This window comes from Thalia democratica, chromosome 9 (assembly GCF_965202585.1).
Source record: "Thalia democratica chromosome 9, ktThaDemo2.hap1.1, whole genome shotgun sequence".
Classification (NCBI taxonomy): Eukaryota; Metazoa; Chordata; class Thaliacea; order Salpida; family Salpidae; genus Thalia; species Thalia democratica.
This window is the reverse complement of record NC_139173.1, coordinates 26,192,173-26,216,138: the sequence shown is the minus strand read 5'-3', so window position 1 is coordinate 26,216,138 and position 23,966 is coordinate 26,192,173. Positions and strand designations below refer to the sequence as shown.

The 23,966-nt window shown below is 24.9% G+C and overlaps 1 long non-coding RNA gene across 1 annotated transcript; it reads right to left on the bottom strand.

The window, feature by feature from the left end:
* Positions 1-14,404: 14,404 nt before the first annotated feature.
* Positions 14,405-16,744, bottom strand: LOC145845130 (uncharacterized). Its single transcript, XR_014370309.1, has 4 exons — positions 16,696-16,744; positions 16,420-16,542; positions 14,660-14,772; positions 14,405-14,416 (listed from the first exon to the last, which is right to left on the bottom strand). It is a non-coding gene; the product is annotated as an uncharacterized LOC145845130 (long non-coding RNA).
* Positions 16,745-23,966: the final 7,222 nt, after the last annotated feature.

The following is a 23,966-nucleotide window of genomic DNA, read 5'->3' as shown; positions in this document are numbered from 1 at the left end:
AATATTAAAAAGATGCTGTAAACTTACTTTTAATGTGTTTTTTAACTAAAAAATGTTTTGATAATAACAATTTTTTTTTTCTATAATAGATTTTTTGTGTCAAATTAAAATTTTAGTACTGAAAATGTTAAAATTATTAAAAATTCTAGGTTTTTCCAGATTTTTGATCAAAATTCCAGGTTCTCAAATTCCAGGTTTTTCCAGGTTATTTTTGCCAAAATTGTCAAGTTCCAGGTTTCCAGGTAAAGTGGCAACCCTGAAGACATCAAATGTAATAATTTCAGCTTGATATTGGTGCTCACCCTAAGTTAACCATAACCGAGCATGTTTATATCAAACTTGTAGACTTATTTTTTAATTTGTTTTTCCTTATTTTTTCCCGACTTTAGTTTTTTATATTTTCCTGACTTTCAGGCAAACCTAGTTAAAAGCACTACACCATTTTCTTACTTACAAAAAAGCTATGCAAGAATTACAATACCACAGGAATCTTATATGTAACTTAAAATACAAACATACTTAAAATTGTATTTTAATTGATATGTTGCCTTAATATTGAATATTTACTTAAATTTGGCTGGGAAATCAAAAAAAAAAGAGTTAACAAATTTCTAGTGCTTTTTTTTTAATTTCACTTCAAAAACTTTATTTTGGAATATCCTAAAAGCAAATAGTCTAAAACTGAGTTTTTCATAATAAGCTTTGATTTAAAATTGAAAGTTCTTTTTTGAACCTTGGACCTCCTTATGCCCTTGAGATAAAAACACTTATAATTATAAATTTAATTACATTAACAATATATTATTTTAAATAATACAATTAAATCCTTTTCCTCTTTTTGTCCTGGACATGACATTAAACTGTTTTGGTGTAGGACTCAATGACCAAAAGGTTTTTGCGTACACCAGGTCCTTGAACCAAACTTTTTGAGCGTTTCTTGTTGTTCAAAAAACAATATAGTTCAACCAAATGTTGACTTTATTGAAAACAAAAATCATAGTTCATTGTTAACACTACACAGTTTTCTTCCTCACAAAAACAGGCAGCGTAAAAATAACAATACTTAAAGAATAACAACTTTAAGCTTATGGTTATTAAAATATAAAATACAAGTTCAAAAAATATTTAAATTTTTCAAAAAAGTAAAATTTTAAATGTCATTTGAAATTTGGTGCAACCATATAATTATTAAAAAGGAGTAAGCTAAAGGTAGTGATATAATGGTCTTTTACATGACAGGTTTCAAGTGTTTGGAAAAAGTACATTTTGAAACAGCTAATCCTGTTGTTGATTATTAAACAAAGTTTAGTAACACTAAATAATAGTTACCAGATATACATTTAAATCTTTAAAAAGTATAAAATACTTATTATTTGAGGATAACGTTTCATAGATATTTGTTTTCGCGAAACTTGCTTTTTTATTTTGTTTTACTAATTTAGTGTTTAACTAGTTAAATCCTTGAGAAAAAAAAGTCTATTAAAAAAATAAAAAATTTAATCATGTATTTTTTTTTTCTTGAAACCAACAGTGTCTTTGCTTTAACACTTTCCAAATACTTTTGGTAATTTAGACAAATTTGGCAGCGCGAGATGAACTGAAACTTTTATACAAAAATCGATTTTACATTTTAAGGCTAATTATGTAAGTTTTAAGTAAAAAAACACAAAAAGTAAAAATTGACTTTTTAAATTATCTCCTAATCTACGTATTTTAGATTTATTTATACATTTAGTAAAAAAACACTTAACAAGGTTTCCCCTACAAAAATTAATTCTAAAGATATTTCTTAACAACAATTTAAACACTAAATTAGTAAAAATTTTGAAGTTTAGTACAAGAAACAACTATTTGCACGCTATCTCTTTGTTTCAATAAACAATTAACAACAGAGAAATGTTAGTTTTTTTATTAATTACATCATGTGTGCAACATTGACATTTACATATTAATTTACATTTTGTTTTCGATGAACATACTGACTAAGTGGTAAACTATTAAGATTTGCTTTAGAATATTATCTAGTCGTTGATAATTTGATACAAATATGTATAGCTTAAAAATTTTATTATAAAAGCCAACTGATCATGTCAATTCAAATTTATTAAATTGATTATAGTCTTTTTTTGTTTATTGCAGTTCAAATACTTTTACTTGATTCGTTTAAACTTTCACATAAAGAAGTTAATTAACTGTTTTTAGTATATAAATGTTTCGTTTTTAATTATTTTAAATAACTAAAACAGCAGTTTTGACATTTATTTTAACAGCGCCGTAAATCTGAATAGATAAATTTTAAAGAGTGGAATATTAATAAAAAACTCCAGCAAATTAATAATGTAACAAAAAAATATTTAAACAGCCCTGAAACTACAATCTTCAGTTTAAAACAACAATTATTTGGGCTTTTTATTAATAACTCTTTATTTAAATTAAGTTTGTTGTATATGTACTATCTAGTTTAAACTGTATAATGCTTGTTTTTAATAAGAGGTTTCTAATAAAGTTTAACTAAAATACTAATTATCGTTGTTTCATAAATTGCAAGTTTAAATAGAGAAAGTTATTTTTGGTTTTGTAAATCTTAAAACAGACTTTAATGAGAGTATAGTTTATTAGATACAACTAGTTACATTTGATATTCTAAATTAAATGAAATGTAAGCAAGTTTAAGTGTGTTAAGGAAGATGCTTAACTTAAGACTAAACTTTAGCTAATTAAAAGTACTACGTTTCATTATATTTATCTTAAAATTAAATGATGAATGCATTTGAGTATAAATTATGATTGTTAAAATTTGTTTTCAGTTTTTTATCTACACTTCAGTTTGTATGTGAAAAACGTATAAGCACATCATTATTTTTAAAATAAGCTTTTAGTGAGTTAAGTCCAAGTTTAACAAATTTGCGAGGTTAGTTTTTGTATATAAGCTAGCAATTAAAGTAATGTTTTTATTAAAAACCGTTGTAGAAAAAAATCAAAGAATCTTTTGCATGTTCAGCTAGTTCTTTAGTACGATTTGAAATTTTTTAATCACTGAGTGCAAGTGTTTGTTTTGAACTTCTAGCATGGTTTTATAATTAAATCAGCTATTAATATAACAACTACTTTAAGTTTAGAATGTGTGTAATTAACAAAACGTTCAGTTACAAAACTTTTATTAGTATGACCAGAGTTTCACTACCTTATAAAATATCTTTAGGTACAATAAATAAACAACGATCTAAAACAATTTATGTATATAGGTATAATGGTAATTAGAGATGGTTAGTACTATTAATAAAAAAAAATGTTTTCCTATGCGGACATACATTTAGTGATTTATTAGTTGGTAGTAGACAAGTTTTTTTTTATAAATTTTATTAAACGAAGGTTTGTATATATTTTTATATAAACAAACCTAAATGTTTTTGGAGAGGAAAAAAAAATGATTAGTACTAAAATATTTTAATCAGCAAAAGCAAATATTGTATAGTTAATTGTTTGGCTCACAACACTACAGTTTTGAGATAACTAAGGTGATAACAAATTTTTATTTTTATTTAAACTTTGATGATAGTGTTAGATATTAAAAAATTGAAAAAAATAAACTGAACGTTAAAAGTCTGTATCTATATGAAAAAGGTCTTTTAATGATTAAATCTAACAACAATTTGTTACCAGCTAACTTAAATTATTACTTAAAAACTGTAAAATAATTATTATACGAGGTTTTAAGAAACAAATCACTTCCTACCTAGATTCAATAACAAGAGTGATCACAAATTACCAGCCTACCATGGTAGTAAATTATTGACTAAGCTACAATTATCTTTAAAAAATCAAAACCATTTTGGAAATTTGCAGGATGATCTTAAAAATCATTTATTTAATAGTAATTATCAAGGTCACAAGTTTTTATTGCTACTTAAATTTACTTTTGTTTAAGAAGCTAGCTGTCATTAATTACTAAAAAAAACTTTGGTTTAAAAGTTGATTTGTTTGGTTACAACAATAGTGGTTAAGTCTAAATTTCAGCATTTTTTAACTGGCTATTTAAGATATTAAAAATCTGCGTTTATTTTGCAAATAATTAAAAAGTCCGTGCTGAACTCACAATACTTGTTAATTTTTAAATTTTACTTTTGTAAACTTTAATACTTTAACGCGACAAAAAAAGTTCTTCGAAAATCAAGTCAACTTAAAAGTATTCCTTTACTATCACATAACTTTTATTTTGTTTCTTAAAATCGATTAATTTTATTCAAAACCAATTAGACTTAGGAAAAAACCTGTTTTACATAAATAATGAGTACAGTACACTACCGCTTAAGTACGCAAATTGAACCCGACTAAAAAGTGCGTACTTAGCATGGGTAGTGCGTACTTTTGACGATATAGTATAATATGAAATTTTGTTGTTTGTTTTCTTTCTTACAACTAGCCACCAAATAATTAAGCCAAATAAACAAGTCATTTATTTCAAATAACATTTAAAACATAATTCTAATTTGCAAATTTTTGAAATAGATTTTAAAATGATTTATTTTTTCTATAAAAAGCTTCTACATAATTAATACATACATTTAATAAAGAAAGTCAATGTCAGTCAATGATTTAAAAAAAATATTAAGCTACATTTTGTTTTGTTAGAGGGAAAGTACCAAACTACTTTGTGTTTACCAAACATTTTTAAAACATCAATGTATGTACATTTAAGTTAAATTATTACTTAGCTATTTTGTATATGTAGGTTTTTTCAACTTTGTCATCTATATTTATTTATTTTATAGCATTACAGCTCAAATATCATTATTTTTTTTACTTTTCTGCAACCACAACATAAGTATTTAGTTTGTTAACATTTAATAACAGGACTGTCACAATCTCAGGCCACTTGGCCTACTCAGGATTACTCACCCTAATTTAAAAGTTGTGAAAGTATCAGGCTAACTCAGCAGGTTGGCCATTCTACCTGGAAACATAAAATAATCTGGAAAAACTTGATGATTGAAAATTTTGGCAAAAAAAACTAGAATTTCTTGAAGTTCTAGTATAATATCCTTTACTTTGTCTTTCTGGATAAGTGCGTACTTAAGGCGTGATGCGTACCAAAAAAAGTGCGTACTTAAGCGGTAGTATACTGTAATAACAACAATTAAAAAAAATAATTGTAGACGTTTATTTTTTTTGTATCTAAAGGAACTTTCCATTTATTTGAATAAGAGTAGTTGAAATAAGTTTTTGAAATGCATTAAATAAAAATAGTTTTTAAATTTTTATAAACAAAAACTTTTGATAACATATGAGTTTAAATCAGGGTTTCCCAAAGTGGGCCAAGTGGCCCCCTAGGGGGCCATGACAGATACTCAGGGGGCCACGAGCAGCAAAGGGGGAAGAGGGGGGCCATGAGCAGTAAAGGAGCCACAGGGGGGGGCATGAGACCATAACTTGAAACTTACACTAGATATTCTTGAGTTGCAGATGAAGAGCAAAAAAATAAAAGGTCTTTGGTGTTTTTTATCGTAGTTTATGAGTAATATTGTTGAAGGGGGCCATTGCTTTTTCAATTTCTTTAAAGGGGGCCATTTGCAAAAAAGTTCGGCAAACCCTGGTTTAAATATAATCGGTCAAGTTAATTTTAACGTAATAAAGTAACAAAAAATATTTTTAGAAAATAAATTTTGCATTTATTCTCTCAAAATCGTTAGTTATTTAAATAAACGATGAGTTTTTAATAAGTTTTTTGGAAATTTGAATCAAAATAATGGGAAAAAATTAAACAAAAGCTTTAAAACATCATTTAAATTTTAGTCTCAAATGGTAACTTAACTATGTTCTGATTTAAATAAACAGAATTGCATGAATGTATTTGATAAAACTAACTAAATTACCAATGAATATCAAAGATTAGTAAAAGTTTATATAATTTAGTCACAAAAGTATAGAAACATATCTAGTGCTAAATAAAACTCAAGTTATGTATATATTTTTTTTGCTTATTAGTTATATATACAAGTTAATATAAAGTAGCTTTTTTTTTATGTTCTTTAGTATATCTTTAAGTCTATAAGCAACTGAACTAAAACAAATATATATTCAAATATTTTTTATACTATAAAAATATTTAACAAAGCACTAAATTTTTTCATTATAAATACTTATTATATTTAAAATTGAAATCGGAGAAACAAAACGTTCATCAAATATTTGAAACTAATAAGTTTAGACAACGAGATTTCATCATCATTGATACTCCTTCTGCAAAAACAAACTTTATAATTAAAAAATATATAACTATGGTAGAGGCGTAACTAAATAAAATTAAAACAAAGTATGAAGTAATAGTTTATCTTTAAAAAATTCATTAAATTTTCAACTCACTTGGCATGCATCGAAGCATTTTGGTACTCGCAGCACACTGGGCAACTTCCACTGTTGCACGTCACACTTCCGGTTGCTTAAATATTTTTGTTAGCTTAAAATTGTTGAAAAGCGAAGTAACTTAGTTAAACATTGCTATATTAAAAGTGTTCTTATGGATCATTTTTAAACTTTTCAAAACGTTTTTGAAATCTTTATAATACTATTTATAATGGTCGTAAATTACTAGCTTATCAAGGTAGTAAGCTTTGGACAGATCTTCCTATTAATCTAAAAGACCAAAGCCATCTTGGAAGGTTCCAGGTTGAACTAAAGGATAATTTATTAAATGATCAACTGAATAAATAGAGTTTACATAAGATGAACAGGAACTTTATTTATTTATTTATGAACAGTAGATTAGTATTTGTCTTTCATCTGAGTAGGTATCTCTAATTTTTTGAATATATGAATTGGGTTTCAATAGCATTAGTCCAGTCTAGTTTAAAGAAAGTTTTAATATGTTTTTTTTTCAGTTTGTTAGTGAATTAGTAAACAATTTCATATATTTGCCTACATTTCATCTGTGTGATTAGAATTATTAGTTTATATATATATTTTTGCCAGAAAAATTTGAAAGTTAATAGATATTTAAATCTTAAACTGAAACTACTGATAACGTTTGAAACTAGTAATAGGTTGAATTATATTATAATTATTATTTTTTTAATTTTATTTATTGATTTTAATTTTTTTCAAAAAACTTATTAACTATTATAAGTGTTTTTGTGATTGTTTACATTTCATTTTAGTTTAGTTAAACTCCTATATTGAGGTGTTTATTCAAATTTGTAAAAACTAATAGATTTAGTTAAAAGGATATTTTTATTTTATACTTTTTGTTTATTTTAAGAAAAAAATATCTTTTGTTTTTACTGGATACAGCTTTGTTTTGCTTTTTTTTTTATATATATATTTTTTTTAAATGTTATAGCTCTATTTTGTGTTGTTACTTATTTTAATAAGTTGAAATAAATTAATAGTAGAATCCAAATTCTTAAAAATAATTTTAAAAATTTCAAATTTATTTATTTATTTAATTTTATATTCTTTTTTTTAAACGTCAAAAAAAAATCTAGGTTATTTATTAAAACTATTGATAAAATTAAAAATTAAAAACATTTTAGATGGAAACTTTACCTTTTAACGTAGAGTTCAGTATATACTTTATGTGTGTATAATGTCAAATACGATTATATAAAAGTTATTCTTAATTTTTTTAATCATGTTTTTGTTTAGAAACATATTTAATGTTGTAAAGTTTAATAGTCTCATTTTTCATAGATTTTTTGTTTTAGACTTTAAATTTTGACTGTAAAGTTTTTTTTTCATTTTTAGCTCATTATAATTTTTATTAAAGTTGGGTATGCAACTCGATGACCGATGATCGATGGTCTTTTTGTGTATCCAGGTCCTTCAACCAAAAATTTTTTTGAGCAATTTTTGTTTTTGTTTGATGAACTCTCACTCTCTCTAATACTTAGTGGTATTAGTAATTTTACGTAAACGAATTACACAGTTGTTATAATTTAGTTGCGCTTACTAGTAATATATAAAGAATGAAAATATATATTTGTAACTGATTAAATTATCATGTCGTGAACAAAATAAAATAGAAACCTCTTATAAATATTTTATCAAACGGCAGCACTTAATTGCCGGTGGAAAAACAAAGTAACGACCCTCCTTTGAACAGTTTAAGTTTCTCCTTATATAACTGATTTAATCTTAGTACTTGTGTTTTTAAATAGTCCAAAAAAAAATTTTGGTCCTACAAAAGTAAAAGTGGCCAAAGAGCAACCCTGGCGTCGGGTCTGGTCCGCGACGATTATTTAATTTGAAATCTAGGGGCATATTCGTAAATAAACTTTGAACATCAAAAGTTGACATAAAAGTGTTTTCAGAGTTTAGCTTTCCAATATCTTCTACAAAGGTAAATTAATCTTTAACTGTGTTACGGTAAAAACTCTGCAGTACTGGTTCAAATAGCATGTTTAAATATTTTGCTGTTTTATGCTGAGGAGATCATTGATAAGATGTCTAAACGGAAACTTAGGCTTTTGTAATTTTGGGTGACCGTATAACCTTGGCCGTATTGAACAAATATGTTTTAGTGAGTCGAAAATGAGAGGCTGTATTTCCTTTTTACCTCGTAAACCTTTTAAAACAGTACAAATCTTTTTTTTTAAATGTTTTATCACTATCTTTAACCGGACCTAAAAGTTTAAACTTGAATTTATTATCAAATATTATCGATTTTTTTGTCAAATAACCACTTCTGTTAAGAAAATGTCCAATATTATTGAAATTACCATATGTCGGTTCTGAGTCAAAACTAATTGAGAAAAAGATAGTTGACATGACAAACAGAACCTACTTTCATTAAATCCTAGAATTGTTTTTACGTCTAAACCAACACTTCAACGATCAGGAAAAGACCCAATGTTACCAGAAGAAAAAAGACTTGTAGTCTACAAGTTTAAATGCTACTGTGAAAGTATTTACATTGGACAAACTTCCCGTCGTCTAAAAACAAGAATGAAAGAGCATGTTCCAAAATGTATTATCTCGCACATCAGTGACAAAAAACACAAAAGGAGCGTAGCAGTCAAAAACGCGATGAAAAAATCAGCTATAGCTCTGAACATTTAGTAAACAATACTGGCTGTGGAAACAATTAATTTTGATATTACAAAATTTAGTATTATGAGTCAATGTTTAAATAATTTGGAATTAATAAGACTAGAAGCCATTCTAACACATTTGAATACATTAATAAAAAAGAAAGAATTTGATTATACTTTAGCCTTATTTAGTTAAAAGGTTTTTTTTTCAATTACACTTATGTTGATTACGCTTGAATTTAGTTAATTGATTAATTAGTATAGTTTTGTACGTTATTGTTTTGTGTTTGATATTAGTTTATTGTTCAAATTGTACTTTCCCTGATAAAATTAATGAAATAAATTAAAGGATTAAACTAAAGGAAAAGAAAGAATTTGAGTCATTTTATTTAGTCAGTAAGGTAACAATTAAATTTCTTAAAATAAAAAAACGTAAAATATTAAATTAAGAGTTCTTACTATTATTGCATCCTACTTTATTTCATCTACTTACAAATAAATTATTTATCAATTGTCTTTATAAATTTAAACGTTGTAACTTAAATGTTAGAAGATTTAGTAAAGCTAAGTTATTTTATTTTAATAAAAAAGCAGATTTACATATTATAATTTTAAAAAAGGTTAGAAGAGCACACTAAAAGCATCAAAATACTACTATACTATTGTACGAAATTTTGACAAGCGATAATTACTTTAGTGTTTAATATATAAAAAAAGAAAAAATGATACATAATTTTTTTTTATCTGAGAGTCTGTACAAAAATTTACTAGTTTTTCGAATGCGTCCAAATACAAGTTTACATGATGATCGTTACTTAATTGAAACTAAAACTTCGATAATTTAATCAAATAGGTCATTGTTGATTGAAGTAAAGTAAAAAACGTAACCTGCCGCTCAGGTACGCACTTTTGAACACAGCGAAAGAGTGCGCAGTAACAAAACAGTCTTTACTATTACTGTTTCGTCTTATTAAATCATTACAAAAGAGTTAAACTGGAAGAATTTCAAAGTTTTATATGACGTCACAATTAGTATCGAGAACAAAGAGCGAGAAAAAGAAGCGTGAAGTAATTTTGGAAGAGTGAGTTTGAAAGTTATCGTAGCTTGGGCAGATTCGAGACGCAGGAAGACGAACAAAACGACGATCAAAGTCGGCAAGGCGAATGATGCACATTCAAGAAGGACGTTTTTGTGATTAAAAGAGGAAATTTACATCGTCGAGTCTATTTCTTGGCAATATCAATATACAGTCAGCAGAATACTTAATTGTCGTGCCTACGAGACTCAATTCAGCAGTTTTTGGTAACCTTTTTAATGTAATTTCTTATGTTTCACTTACTTCACAACATGTTTTTTTTTGTATTTTTAAACCACATAGCACTTGTAACCATTTTGATAATACTGATATTAGATTTATCTGGCCTTTCATCTGAACGTCTGTAATACTTAAAATAGCCGTTAGTAGTTTATTATACTTAAAAACACTATTAACCATATCAAAACCCAACCTAACAAATTCTATATTATAACCGACTCGATAACCGAGTCCTTGGACCAAATATTTAAGCTTGTTTTTCGTTCAATAAACGATTATATATTATTGGTGACTAGCCGGCAGTGCGTACCTAAGAAATTTTGGTTTATAAAAAGTGTAAGGTTAGTTTACTTAATAAAATTTCAAAAATCCGAAACTATTTCAACAACTAAAAAATTGCTCAATACTCTTCTTAAACAAAATTAAATACGTTTTTTTTCTATTTATTTTAAAGCACCGTACTAAATACTTTTAAATAAGTACTGATTTTGACGTTTCAGCGCTATTCTTTTCAATACTGAAAAAACTTTTAAGGGCAAGTCAAAGATATAGGTAAATCGGTTAACTAAATTAATATTTTCTACGTAATATAAAAATATACAGGTAACATGTAAATATTTTTTCTCGAAGCTATTTATAAACATGCATATTTACTAAACTTTATAACAACCATTTACTGTGAAGTTTAGCAAGTTTTTATACAATTTTACGAAACCTCTATTACGAACTATCATTAATCTTCGAAATTATAATAAAGTATGTTAACTTAAAAAAAAAGAAAAAAAAATTAAGATTAGTAAAGTTTTTGTTGTTTAAATAGTATCTTACTGTTTTTAATTTACTTTAAAAAATATAGTTCAAACGTAATAACACAACATCGGAACTGCACATATCGAAACTACTTCAAAAAGATAACAAAAATGAAGAAACATAATATATAAACTTGCTGAAATGATACCAAAAACTCGTAAATTTATTTGTTTTCAAAATTTTGTGTTAGTATCAACAAAAGTTGTTATTTTTTGGACAAGTTTAAAAGAGATATTTTTTTTACTAAAAGCGTTCGTATTCTACTGTTTATTTCTATTATATTTTAAAGATAATGTTATTATGTTTAGTGAGGATCAATTGTGAAACTTTAAAACATTAAGTAATAGTTTTTATAACATACTAAAAAAATTAATTTATTTTTTTATGCACGTTTACTACTAGATTGATTTTAGTTAGCTCTTATCTTGACTTGTGAATAAAAGTTCAACTTTGAAGTTATTAAAGGTCAAACAAATTAAGAAGAATAAAAAATAAAAGTTGTTTATTTAAGGGAAGTTTTGAAACATTAAATTTTTGTTTTTAGAAACTTAAGGAATGGCAAAAACGTTTTGAGGCGTTAAAAACGACTTAAATTTGAAAAATGTTATAAAAAAAAGATTAAATTTACAGTTAAAGCTCTACTTGTTCATTAACCACGAACCTTAAAACAACTGGTAAGATTGGACCTGACCTAAAAAAGTCATGTTGTGCAGAATTAATGTAGAAAAACTTGTTCTACTGTATTTGTTTGAAAAGTTTGTGGTTTAAACAGATTGTATGCAATTTCTCAAATTTAACCAAGTTTGAGTTTATTTATATACATAATTTTATATATTAATATTCAGATTAGGATTACGCTTTAATTTATAACTGTTTTGTACTTTTTTTATACTTTAAGTATTAACTTACAAGTTAATGTATAAGTTTAGGACAAGCAATAAAGTTTTTTTTAAAAATAGATATAAAACTCGAAAAATATAAATGTGAGCTTTATTTGAAACTCTTTTGCTTCTTTATTTAGTTAATTTTTTAAAATATTTATATTGAAAAAACATTTATAATTAAAACACTACAAAAATAAAACCGTTTTGCAATATCTATCAGTATTTAAATAAATTAATATTTGTATAAAATGTTATACCAGCTAAAAAAGATTTCAAGAAAGGTATAAACTTTGAAGTCAAAATATATAAAGTTGTTATAAAAAAGTAAAAAGTTATAGTATTTAGAACAGGGTTTCCCAAACTTTTTTTTCAAATGGCCCCCTTTAAAGAGTTTGAAAAAGCAATGGGCCCTTTCAACATATAAGTTAATCATTCATAAACTACGATAAAATACACATAAGACCTTTTTTTTTGCTCTTCATCTGCAACTCAAGAATATCTAGTGTAAGTTTCTAAACTACCATAAAATACACATAATACCTTTTTTTTTCTCCTCATCTGCAACTCAAACATATCTAGTGTAAGTTTCAAGTTATGGCCTCATGGCCCCCCTCTTCCCCATTTGCTGTTCATGGCCCCCTGAGTATCTGTCATGGCCCACTTTGAGAAACCCTGATTTAGAAGTAAATAAAGATAGTAGTTTAAATTGGTCAAAAAACATTGAAATTTTAAAGAGTAAATTATTAAAGTCAATTGGTCTTTTATATACTTTTTAAATCGAAAATATTTATACTCAAATTTAAATTTACATTTTATAATTCATATAAGGTATGGCCTGTTGTGCTGGGGCAAAACTAGTAAAACAAAAATCAATGAGCTTAATGTTCTTATAAACAAAGTACTTAGGTGCATCCATTATAAAAATTACAACGAAAGTGTAAGTAACGTAAAATTAAGAAAAAATATTAAATTTTGAAAAAAATATTCAAACACATATTGGGAGTTTTTATGTTAAAATTTAAGTTTTAGGTTTTATGATAAAATTTTATACCAGTCAATTTAAATGTTTATGTGAAAACATAAATAAAGTATATAGACCTTAAAACCGCCCTCAAAAACTTTTTTGTTTAGCTATCTATAGCTCTCCTATCATTTTTATAGGAAAATTGACGAACATAATATTTTACCGTTAAGTGTCGCCCAAGTTTTACTGTCTTTGACTACCTACCAATGATTTGTTTACAGTCAAAAAGCAATAGGATAGTGTTATTCTCATAAATTTTTATTAATGAAAATAAATCTTGTCATATTAAAACACTAAAAAAGCAACTTTTGTAACCGAGTAGAACAAATTTTGATATAGTTTTTAGATGATAGAAAAGTTAATTGTAGTTTTTTCTATAAAGGTAGTAATTTTTTCTAAATTTAGTTGTCTATCAGTTGAGTTAGCCCAATTATATTTTAAAATTAAGAGTTTACAGTGCTGCTTAAGAATAATTATCTAACCGAGGGTCGGACAACCTACTGCCCCAAGGCCACATCCGAAATTCCAGAAGTTTGTGGACAACGGTTTGTTTTTTAACTTGAAAACAACTTGTAGAAACCAAACAAAATCCAGCAATTTCATAACTAATACTCGAAATGTGCTAAACTTTATTTTTAGTATATTATTGCTTATTACACAACAACCTAAAGTTTTTATTTAATTTTTATTGTATAGCTTTTCAATGTATTATTATTAAACGAGCCAACTTAGCAGAAAAATTTCTAGTATTTTCGATAACTGGAATAGTTTTCAAACCTTAATCTAAAACAAAGTTTCATAAAGACAAATAAAAAACGGTTTTATTTGACTTATCGAAGAAATAAAGTAAAACTTGGGTTTGTAGCTAACGCCGATAACTTAATTTATAAAAAAAAACAGGTCAAAGTTTTAACTGCTAGTGCAAACCTTTTAACATTTTTTTTATCATTTAAGTTTCATAAAAGTGTTTGAAGAAACTAACTAAAATAACAAGGGTTATAAAAGCTTCATGTAGTTTTTTTAAATCTGTAACATAATAATTAGTGGAGAGTAAAATTTTAACTAAATATAGTTTTTATTTGTATTTTGTGATACTTGATGGTTGTATTTTTATATAGCAATGATATTTTTGTCTTTTAAGTTAGGCAGTCTATCTTTAAGTTTATAAGCAATTTATATTAAAAAAAACGTATTTAGTATATATATATATATTAATGTAAAAGAAATAAATCACTCAAATATTTTTCAAACGTTTATTACATTTAAAATTGAAATCGAAGAAACAAAACTTTTATTAGAATTTTTAAACTAATAAGTTTTCGCAACGAGATTTCATCACCGATTTTAATCGTCCTTCTGCAAAAAAAAAATTATTTAAAATAAGTAATTATGCTTATGGCAGAGGCACAATCAAACAAAGTTAAAAAAAAAAACATTTATTTTACAAAAAAGAAGTTAGCTGTAAGTTTCAACTAAACTGTGTTACTTACACTTGTGGTGGAGGCAAAATTGAGTAAAGTAAAAGCTACGAAGCTTGAAAGAACCAGTTGCTTTATAAAATATATTTGAATAAAAAAACATACAAATTTTTCAACTCACGCTCGGTCTGCATTCCCTTGCGCACTTCGGCATGCACTCGTCCTTTTTCAGTGTGCACACGTCACCGCAGTTGTCCTTTATGCAACCTTTACGGGGTCTAGGTCCACCATATACTTTGAATAAAAATTACCGCGTGAACAGAAAGTTGTCATTGAAAGTCAACCAATTTGAAAATTTTTAAGATAAAAAAGTTTGCGAAGTTTTTTCATATCGTTGTGTCTAGAGTGTTTTTCAACTTTTTAAAACGTGTCGAGAATATAAAAAATAATGTTTTTTGTTAGTTATGTGAGTACTCATTTGGACAAAAAACAAGTTGTTATAATTTAGTTATGTTTACTAGTATTATATGACACAACGATTAAAAACTTTTTGATAACAACAAATTTTTAGTGTTTAGCACAAAATACGTAACAAATATTTTTTAAAGGACAAAGTAGAACTTTTAAATTGACGGTAGAAAAATAAAATAACGACGTTAATTTAAACTTTTTAAGTTTCTTATTCTCGAATTGATAAAGTTCTAGTATTTGTGTTATTAAATAGTTCTAAAGATAGTTTTAATACAGTCTTATTGAAGTAGAAAAGCACTGGCGAATATCCGACCGCCAAACAAAATATCTGGCCCAAATCCTACTAGCGTGAAATATTCAAATAAAGCTTAAATTTATAATAAAACATATTATGAAACATGATTTTAATTTAAATTTTTGAAAAAAATAATGCTTTTTAAACAACTATTTTGTTTCATTTATAACTTTGAATAGATGTTTCTGAAGTTTAATAGCAAAATTTATCAAAATTTTATTTTTTTTACCGAGTTCGACCCGCAAAACTTTTTTTCTGGTCGATATGGCCCGCCCACTAAAAACGTTTCTACATGCTAAAACTTTTCGCTTATTTAAAGTTTACATTAGCAACATATACTAAATAAAATAAGACATTATTAATAACTTTGAATAAATTTTCGTATAAAAATAAAAATAACTTCTAAACATTTATGTAAAGTACTTATTTAAGATTATTCTATAACTTATGTGATTCGCTTTAATTCAAAAGTATAATAAAGTTAAGAAATTTTAAGGTATTTTTTATTAAAAAAAATAATACGGTTATAATTTAAATAATCTTTTAACATGAAAATTTTTTAAAGCTTATTACAGCTAGAAAATAAGTTAATATAAAACCAAAATTAATTTTTACAAATAAACATTAATGTACATTAACAATATTTTAATTTTTTTTGCAAGACGCAAAGATTAAAGTAATAATAATGTTCTAAATATCAAAATTAGGTATATATAAGTGTACAGTGATAATGAACATAATTTAACAGTTTTTTACAAAATGTAAAGATCAAAATAAATAGTACATATGTTTCATATAGCTTAATGCTATAATTTTGAAATTTCAAGTTTAGTAGTCGCTTATTTGTAGTTTTATTTCAAACAAATTTTAACTTTTAAACTGATTGCATTTTGAACAAAATTTCATAACTACATCATAATGATGTTTTTTGTGTAGTTGTGTTATTCTTTTTGAATTCTAAACAGCTGAAGATTATAGCATTAAGCTATGCGAAACATATGTACTATTTATTTTGATCTTTACATTTTGTAAAAAACTGTTGAATTATGTTCATTATCACTGTACACTAATATATACCTAATTTTGATATATAGAAACAACAATTCAACGCACGAACGCAAGTTACATATACTCATTTTGCAATTGTGATTAAATTTTACATATATATTTCTCACCACAGTTGTTCATAACGCACATGTGACAAGGATCATCTTTGCATGTTTCTTGGCATTGTTGCAAGCATTCTTCATCCCTTGGACCTTTTGGACCTTTTGGACCTTTTCCTCGTTTTCCATTAACTGTTTTTTATTAGTTTAGTAAAACGTTAACTTACTTTTTTCACCATAAAAACGCTAAAGTGTTTTTACGTTTTCATGTTTAAAGTTTGTGTAGTCACTTGTGTTATTTTAAATACTGAAAATTAATAAAAAAAAGTTTATTGTTTATTTTACCTTGAATGAGCAGAAGGGCTACTACACACAATAGGATAAATGTTCTCATCTTTTTTAAACTATTTTCTGAAATTTTATAAATTTTTAACAAACATTGTAAAATTATATTAGTCGTTGAATATTTAATTAGTTAAAATATAGAGTTAGTACAAAATAGTTCGTACACACACCATATTTGCTTGATAAGTATGTTGTTTTATAGTAGTTGTATAAAACACGTAAAAAACATTATTAATATTAAACTGCTCCTTATTTTAAAGTACTGTATTGAACACTTTTGAAAAAGTACTGATTTTGTTGTTGCACCGCTGTGCTTTTAGATACTGAAGAAAACCCTTGGGGCAAGTCAAAAATATACGTAAATCGATTGATAATAAATTAATACTTTCTACGAAATTGAAAAATAACAAGTAACGTGTAAACGGTATTTTAGAAGCTATTTGTAAATTTTCATTTAATACTAGTAACTATTTTCAATTTTCATAGCAAGTATTACTTTTTTTGGATAAAAGTTTAAAGCTCTACTGTTCAAAGTATAAATCAAACGCAATAACACAGGAAAATATTAGAATTTTACAAATCAAAAAATACTTTCAAAACGTTAACAAAGAAACAATTTAGAAATTTGATGGATTAAACTCAAAAGCTCGTAGTTTTATTTATTTTTAATTTTTTCAAATATTAATATTAATCTTTGTTTTTTAAAACGAGATTTTATTTACTTAATTTTTTTTCTTAAATGACGCTAGTTTTTACGGACACTATTTATTTTCTTACAATTTTTTAACAAAATTTTTTATTTGTTGTAATTTATTTATAATTTTATTTGTATAACCTAAAAACGTTAAGAAACGTTGTTTATGTAAACTAAACACAAACAACTTCCTTTTAAGAGCGTGTTTGTTGCTAGAACAAATTTTGAGTTGTTAGCTATTACCTTGATCATTAATTGAAGATTAAACTTTAAAGTTATTTAAAGATTAAACAAATTAACACTTTTAAAGGCAAAAATTATTTGATTATGGAAGTTCTTACACGTTCAATTTTGTATTAGAAACCCTAATGAATTACAAAAAATAATTCAGTCATGGTGCATGTAAGTACGACTTGTTTTTGAAAGATGTCATCAATTTTTCTAATAAAAAGATTAAATTTACATTTAAACCTAAAACCGTTCATTTAACCACAAACCAAAAACAAATGGTAAGGTTGGGTCTGACCTAAAAGTCATGTTCTACAAATTGATGTAGAAAAACTTGTTCTACTGCATTAACTTGTTTGACGTTGAAAAACTTGTGGTTTAGATGCATTTAAACGATTTACATTATAGGTTTAAATGCATTTAAAAAATTTAACTAAGCTTAAATTAATTAATTATATGTTTACTGTTGAATAACAGACTAGGCTTTGATTAATAGTTATTTTGCTTGTTTATATACTTTAAGTTAAAAGTTACATGTTAAGGTGTAAACATTTGATCATTTTTTTTTCAAAGATATAAGTAAGTAAAACAAAAAAAAACATAAACCTAATTTGAAAATACTTTGCTTTTTTATATAAACTATTTAGAAAAGGCTTAACTCGAAATAATATTTAAAATTACAGTGACATCAAAATAAAACCGTTTTTTCATGTTCATCAGTATTTCAAAACGTAAAAGCTGATTGATAAGTCTTTTCTTTTACATTCTAAATATTATATTTACGCGCTTTTTAGCTTGAAATAAATTTGGAAAGTAAATAAAACTTCCTTTGTAGCAAATACTTACAAATATTGTTATAAGTAAAAAAAGCATGTATAATGATTAAAAATCTGGTTTTTGGTATTTAAAAAAAAAAAAAGATTTTTTAAAGTTTAGGTATCCCGCGAAAGCAATATAAGTTACATACCGCTAATTAGACTTTAGAATATTTAAATATCTTGGAAACTTTAAGAGAATGTAATAACTTGCAATTTATTAAAAACTGCATAAATACTAAAGATTTCGTTTATTATAAAACTAATATAGTTTAATAAATTATACTCAAATTAAAAAAGTTGTTTACATTTTTTTATTTTTTAATGTACACGCTCGCTTTTGCTATTTATAAAGCATTTTAGCTGACAAGAAAGGTTTGAAAACAAAAAACCTACGAAATTAGCATACAACTATCAAAGACATACCATTATTTATATGCAGAATACTTTCTTTGAAAACAGCTTATATGCTTAGACTTTTTTCCGTGTTTGTTATATCATGCGTCTATCACATAAAATTTATTTAAAAGTCTAATTATTGAAAACATAAAATTAAGTATTTGTTAATAAAAGATCATAGTGAAACAAGTTCACTGGATAATATCATAAAAACAAATTATACAGTACTTCTTTTATTATACCGACATATGTTTCTGTGTGTTAACACACAGAAACATATGTCGGTATAATAAAAGAATACTGTATAATTTGTTTTTATAATTAAAAATCTATTTATTTTCACTAAAAAAACTTACTAAAAGTTTTATCTACTAAAAAAAATTAAGTCTTTTTTTAGCTGCATACAGCTAATAAAACTTTATAATGTATTTATTGTAAAATTTGAAGTTAATATGTATTACGCTACATTTAAAATATTTTATTTATATAAGTATAATATAAATGTATTTAGGAAAAAGGCATTGATACAGAGCCTAAAGTTTCGATTTACTAAAAATAAAATTACAGTTTTTAAAATGTTTGTAAGTAAACAAAATCACTAAGAATACAAATAAGTTTGAGTATAAAAGTAACTTTTAATTATTAGTATAATATATCAATATGATTTAAAAACATGAAGTTTTGTTCTTACAAAAATATATTAGTTGTTTTTCGTCTACACTTTTCTTTAAAAGCGTACTAACGCGTTTTGCTTATTTTCACAACTATAAAGTAATCTTACGTTTTTAATCTGAAATATATTGTCAGATATTTACTATTATAGCTTTAATTTACTTATATAACATAAGTTTAGTTAATAACAAGGGGTAAAATTTTGTCGTTTTTAGATTGTTGAAAAAATTATTTATGAAATGTAATTTAAACAAGTATATTTTCGATAATTTTATGATATGACAAGTATATAATTCAGTAAATAATTTTACTTCAATTAGTTTAAAAATAAACTTTGAAGTAGAAGGTATACTTAAACATTAAATATAAATCTTTTTTAATTATTTATGGGCAGTTTTTGTATTCTATATATTTATTTGAAATAGATTTAACAGAGAAATAAATTTAAATGAAAATTATGAATATAAAAAATATTGCCATTAGATTTAGGAGCTACCGGTTTTGATTAACTGCACTTATTAAAAACTATTAAGAGATAAATGTCGCATAAAGCAATTTATTAAGCTTTTTGTATAACTATTTGTAGTCATATCAACTTTTATGCACTTGTCATTTAGTTACAGTTTTTATTACAGCTTTTGGTTTGAAAATCCGTTTCGCGGTAAAACCGGTAATTGATAAATCTAATAGTGAATATTCTGTTTAATTTTAGTATTCTACACATAGCATAGTAAGCATTACAATGAAAACCACTTAAGAAAGATAACTTCTTTAACATTAGCTAAGATATTTTTGTTTTTTTAAAATAAGTAAAAAATTAAATTTTAAAATATGTTTGTATTTTACATGTATTCCAATTTTAAAGTTCATTTAAAGAAACTCGTTCGTTATAACCGAAAACACAAACTTAATTTTTGTAAATGTTGTCTGTATTTTTTATTTAAAATTGGGTTTATATCAATTAGTGTTTACTCGAAGTTTTTAATATGTAATTTGTATATAACTTGCATAAAACGTTCATTATAAGCAGAAAAAAAAAGAATGGCATAATTATCTTATTTTAGTCGTCAATGAACTGATGAATGTCAACAATTTTTTTATACTACCAAAACATAAAAAAGCACAAAACTACTTTGTGTACAAAACAGTTTGCTTAGATATTTTGTAAAACACTCATTAGAAAACAGTTGCAACTTTTGAAATATTCATCTTATATTTAGTACATTACATATTTTAAAAATGTTCATTTTTTGTTAATTTTACAACGAGTAAAGCAGTTTAACGCATACATCCGCTGTAGAACTTTTTTAACAAAACAAACATGAGCTGCTGGAACTTACAACTTTAAACCTAAGCTAGTTAATGGAGTAGAAGTTTTTTGAAATAGGTATGTAAAACTTTTATACGACTTTTATGTGTAAAATAGCTGTTAAAGGAGAGCAATTTACTTCATTTACTATTTATTGTAAAGTGAACAAAGCAAAAAAGAAAAAAAAAACATTATGCTGCTGATGATGAAAGTTTGTTGCAGTTTATATTGAATTATCAATAGACAAATATTTTACTGGATAAGGTTTTGTAAATAAAAAAGTTAATTGAGACAAAAAAAAAAGCAATTGAATGAAGTAAGTAAGTTTTTAAATTTTGTGTACTAAAAGTTATTATTATTTATTACATTATTTATTTATGACTATCTTTTTTTTTTCAAATTAATATAAAAGTTTAATTATGAATTTAATGTAACCTTCTTACAAATTGATGTTTATAATTTTTTTTTATCAATGTCAATAGCAGTGGAATAACGAAGTTGTCAAACAAAAACTAATATTAAGTTTTAAAAATAAGTCTTACATTTCAGTAATTGAGTATTTAACGTTGTTATTCAAATAATTGTTGATTCTGTGTTGAAAGATAATTAGTTTAAATCAAACAAAAATTAATTACAGTTTTGATCTATAAGTTGATGTAAACAAGCCAACTGAAGAGTAACTAATAAAGACAAGACTGTATTGAAAAAAAAAAACTTAGTTTTTGCTTTCTTTTATAAGCGTCTATTTATTTTATAATGACTATAGCTCTTAATTCATGCCTTAGTTTAACTAATTTGTTAACTTCAAGTGTTCAAAACTTTTTTGAATATTTTTTTAATGAACTATAAATTTAAACGATTTCTTATCATTTTTAATTTTTAGGTTTTTAATTTTTCGTTTCTAGTTTGCTTTTGTATCAAACTTTTATATTTATTACTTGATCCTTTACTTTATCTTACTGGTTTTTCTATCAAATATAAACATTTTAAATTTATACTTTTGATTTTAGTTTTTTTTTTTTTCTATAAATGTAAATTATTCTTGCCTTTTCATTGTTTGTTTTATTTCAATGTTAATCTAATGGTTTATCTAAGTTATAAGAAAGATAATTAGTCATAGCCACTTCTTTAATTTTTTACATCTGTATCAAAATAAAGTCTTTATTGTAAAATGCTTTGAAATAGAATGTACTACTTTCAAAGTTAATTTAAAACTTGACTATATATATCAAACACATTTGCTTTATAAATTAGTTAACAATACCTTGAGATAGGCCGTCTTGATAAAAACATCAAAAACAAACTATTTTAGAACATATTTTTTCTTTGAAAACTTTTGTTTTAAAACCAACAAAAGTTTTTTATTTAAGCTCTCAGTTATATCAAGGGTCCGATAAACTACTGCATAGCATGATTCAGTATACAAAATAATAATAATATAAATAAAAAGCCCAAGAACCAGTATTTAAAATTAAAAAACTAAAATATGCTGAAAGTTTAATTGTAGTTAAATGCTGTATGTGAAAACAAATATATTTCAAAAAATTCAACTGTGTTTTTATTTCATACTCATATTTCTTGGAGTATTTCCAGATTTTTCTCCAGCAAACGAGTTGAACATCTGTAATTAAATGATGATGCTTTTATACGATTATTCTATTAATATTCAATATTAAAATGTTATTATATAATTTTTAAATTTTACGAGGCGATTTTGTCTAGCTGGCCCGTTACTTGTAGAAAACTGATTAGCCACGTTGAGTGGTATTGAATACCGACTATAAGGCAGTTCGAAAAAAAGGTTTACTCTGTGAAATTAAAACGCAAAAGCTATAAGCCATTTTATCCATAAAAATTATAAAAGTTTGTTTTGTTGTACTATTAAAAATAGAATTAAGTAGTATATTTGTCTAGTAAACTAAGTTTAAGAATTTATATGATATACAATCTAATATGATAAACAATTGTATAAGTTGAGGTGATAAATTGTTAAAATGATATCTTTATTTTTATAATCTTGTTTAAATACATTTTTTAGTCCTTTGACACAAAAGTTTTGTTTTAAATTTTTGTATTTTTTAGCAAGACTGTAAAACAATACTTATACGTATTTGTTAGAAAACAAAAGTTTACATACTTTTATATAACTTAAACATTTTAAAAACATAATTGTACACTGTAAAGTAATTTTTCTTCTACTATTAAAAATACTATAATTAATCAAATATAATTTTCGTGTTGAATTTTTACTGATCGTTTTAGAAAACTGTAACAAAACATTTTTATTTATAACTTAAGTTCGTAGTTAAACTAGAAGTTATCGCTTTCGTTCATCTTATTTGTAAAGGCGCTTACTTAAAAGAAAATTCATCATTAAAAAAAGCAAATCTTAAGAATCTAGTTATTTTATGTCTTTTCTCAAAACACATAAAACTAAATAATTTCAAATGTTTATACTTATGACTAAATAAAAATCATGTTTATTTATTTAGTCAAAACAGTTTTTATAACTAAAACACTACCTGTAATACTAATTGTCCTGAAAAAGACGTTTAAAGGTATCCAAGTGGTGTACGATTCGATAAATGAAATGTTTTTTCGTGCACCAGGACCTAGGACCAAATATTTTGAGTTTTTGATGTTCTATAAATAGTTCTGTAACTTACGAAATGTATGAAAAGTTTTTTGTACTTTTGTTACTAATTTTTGCTTTATTTATACTTTTCTTAAAATATAAAGCAGTATCTATTGAAATGAATTCTTAATATTTATTTCAGTAACAAGACATTAACTTTGGTTGTCTTTAAACAAGAAAAGCTTTAAAAGAAGTTTCAAAAATAACTTTAATGCGTTGTTTAAACTATTTTCTACTTTTACGACCATACTGCAATAGAGTTTTGAAACATTTATAAATGTATAACATTTTCATGGAATGATTTATTTAGTTTTATAATTAGGTTTAGAGTTTATAAGTAAAGCTTACACCTCCGAAATATTTTTTTTCAAAAAACACTTTAGAACAACTTAAGTAAAAATCCAGAAAGGAACAATATAAGTTAAAGTTATAAAACAAACTATGTAAAGGGTTTTATAATATTTTTGTGGTTTTGTAAATTGCATGCATGAAAAGCAGCACTTTTGTAAGATAAATAAA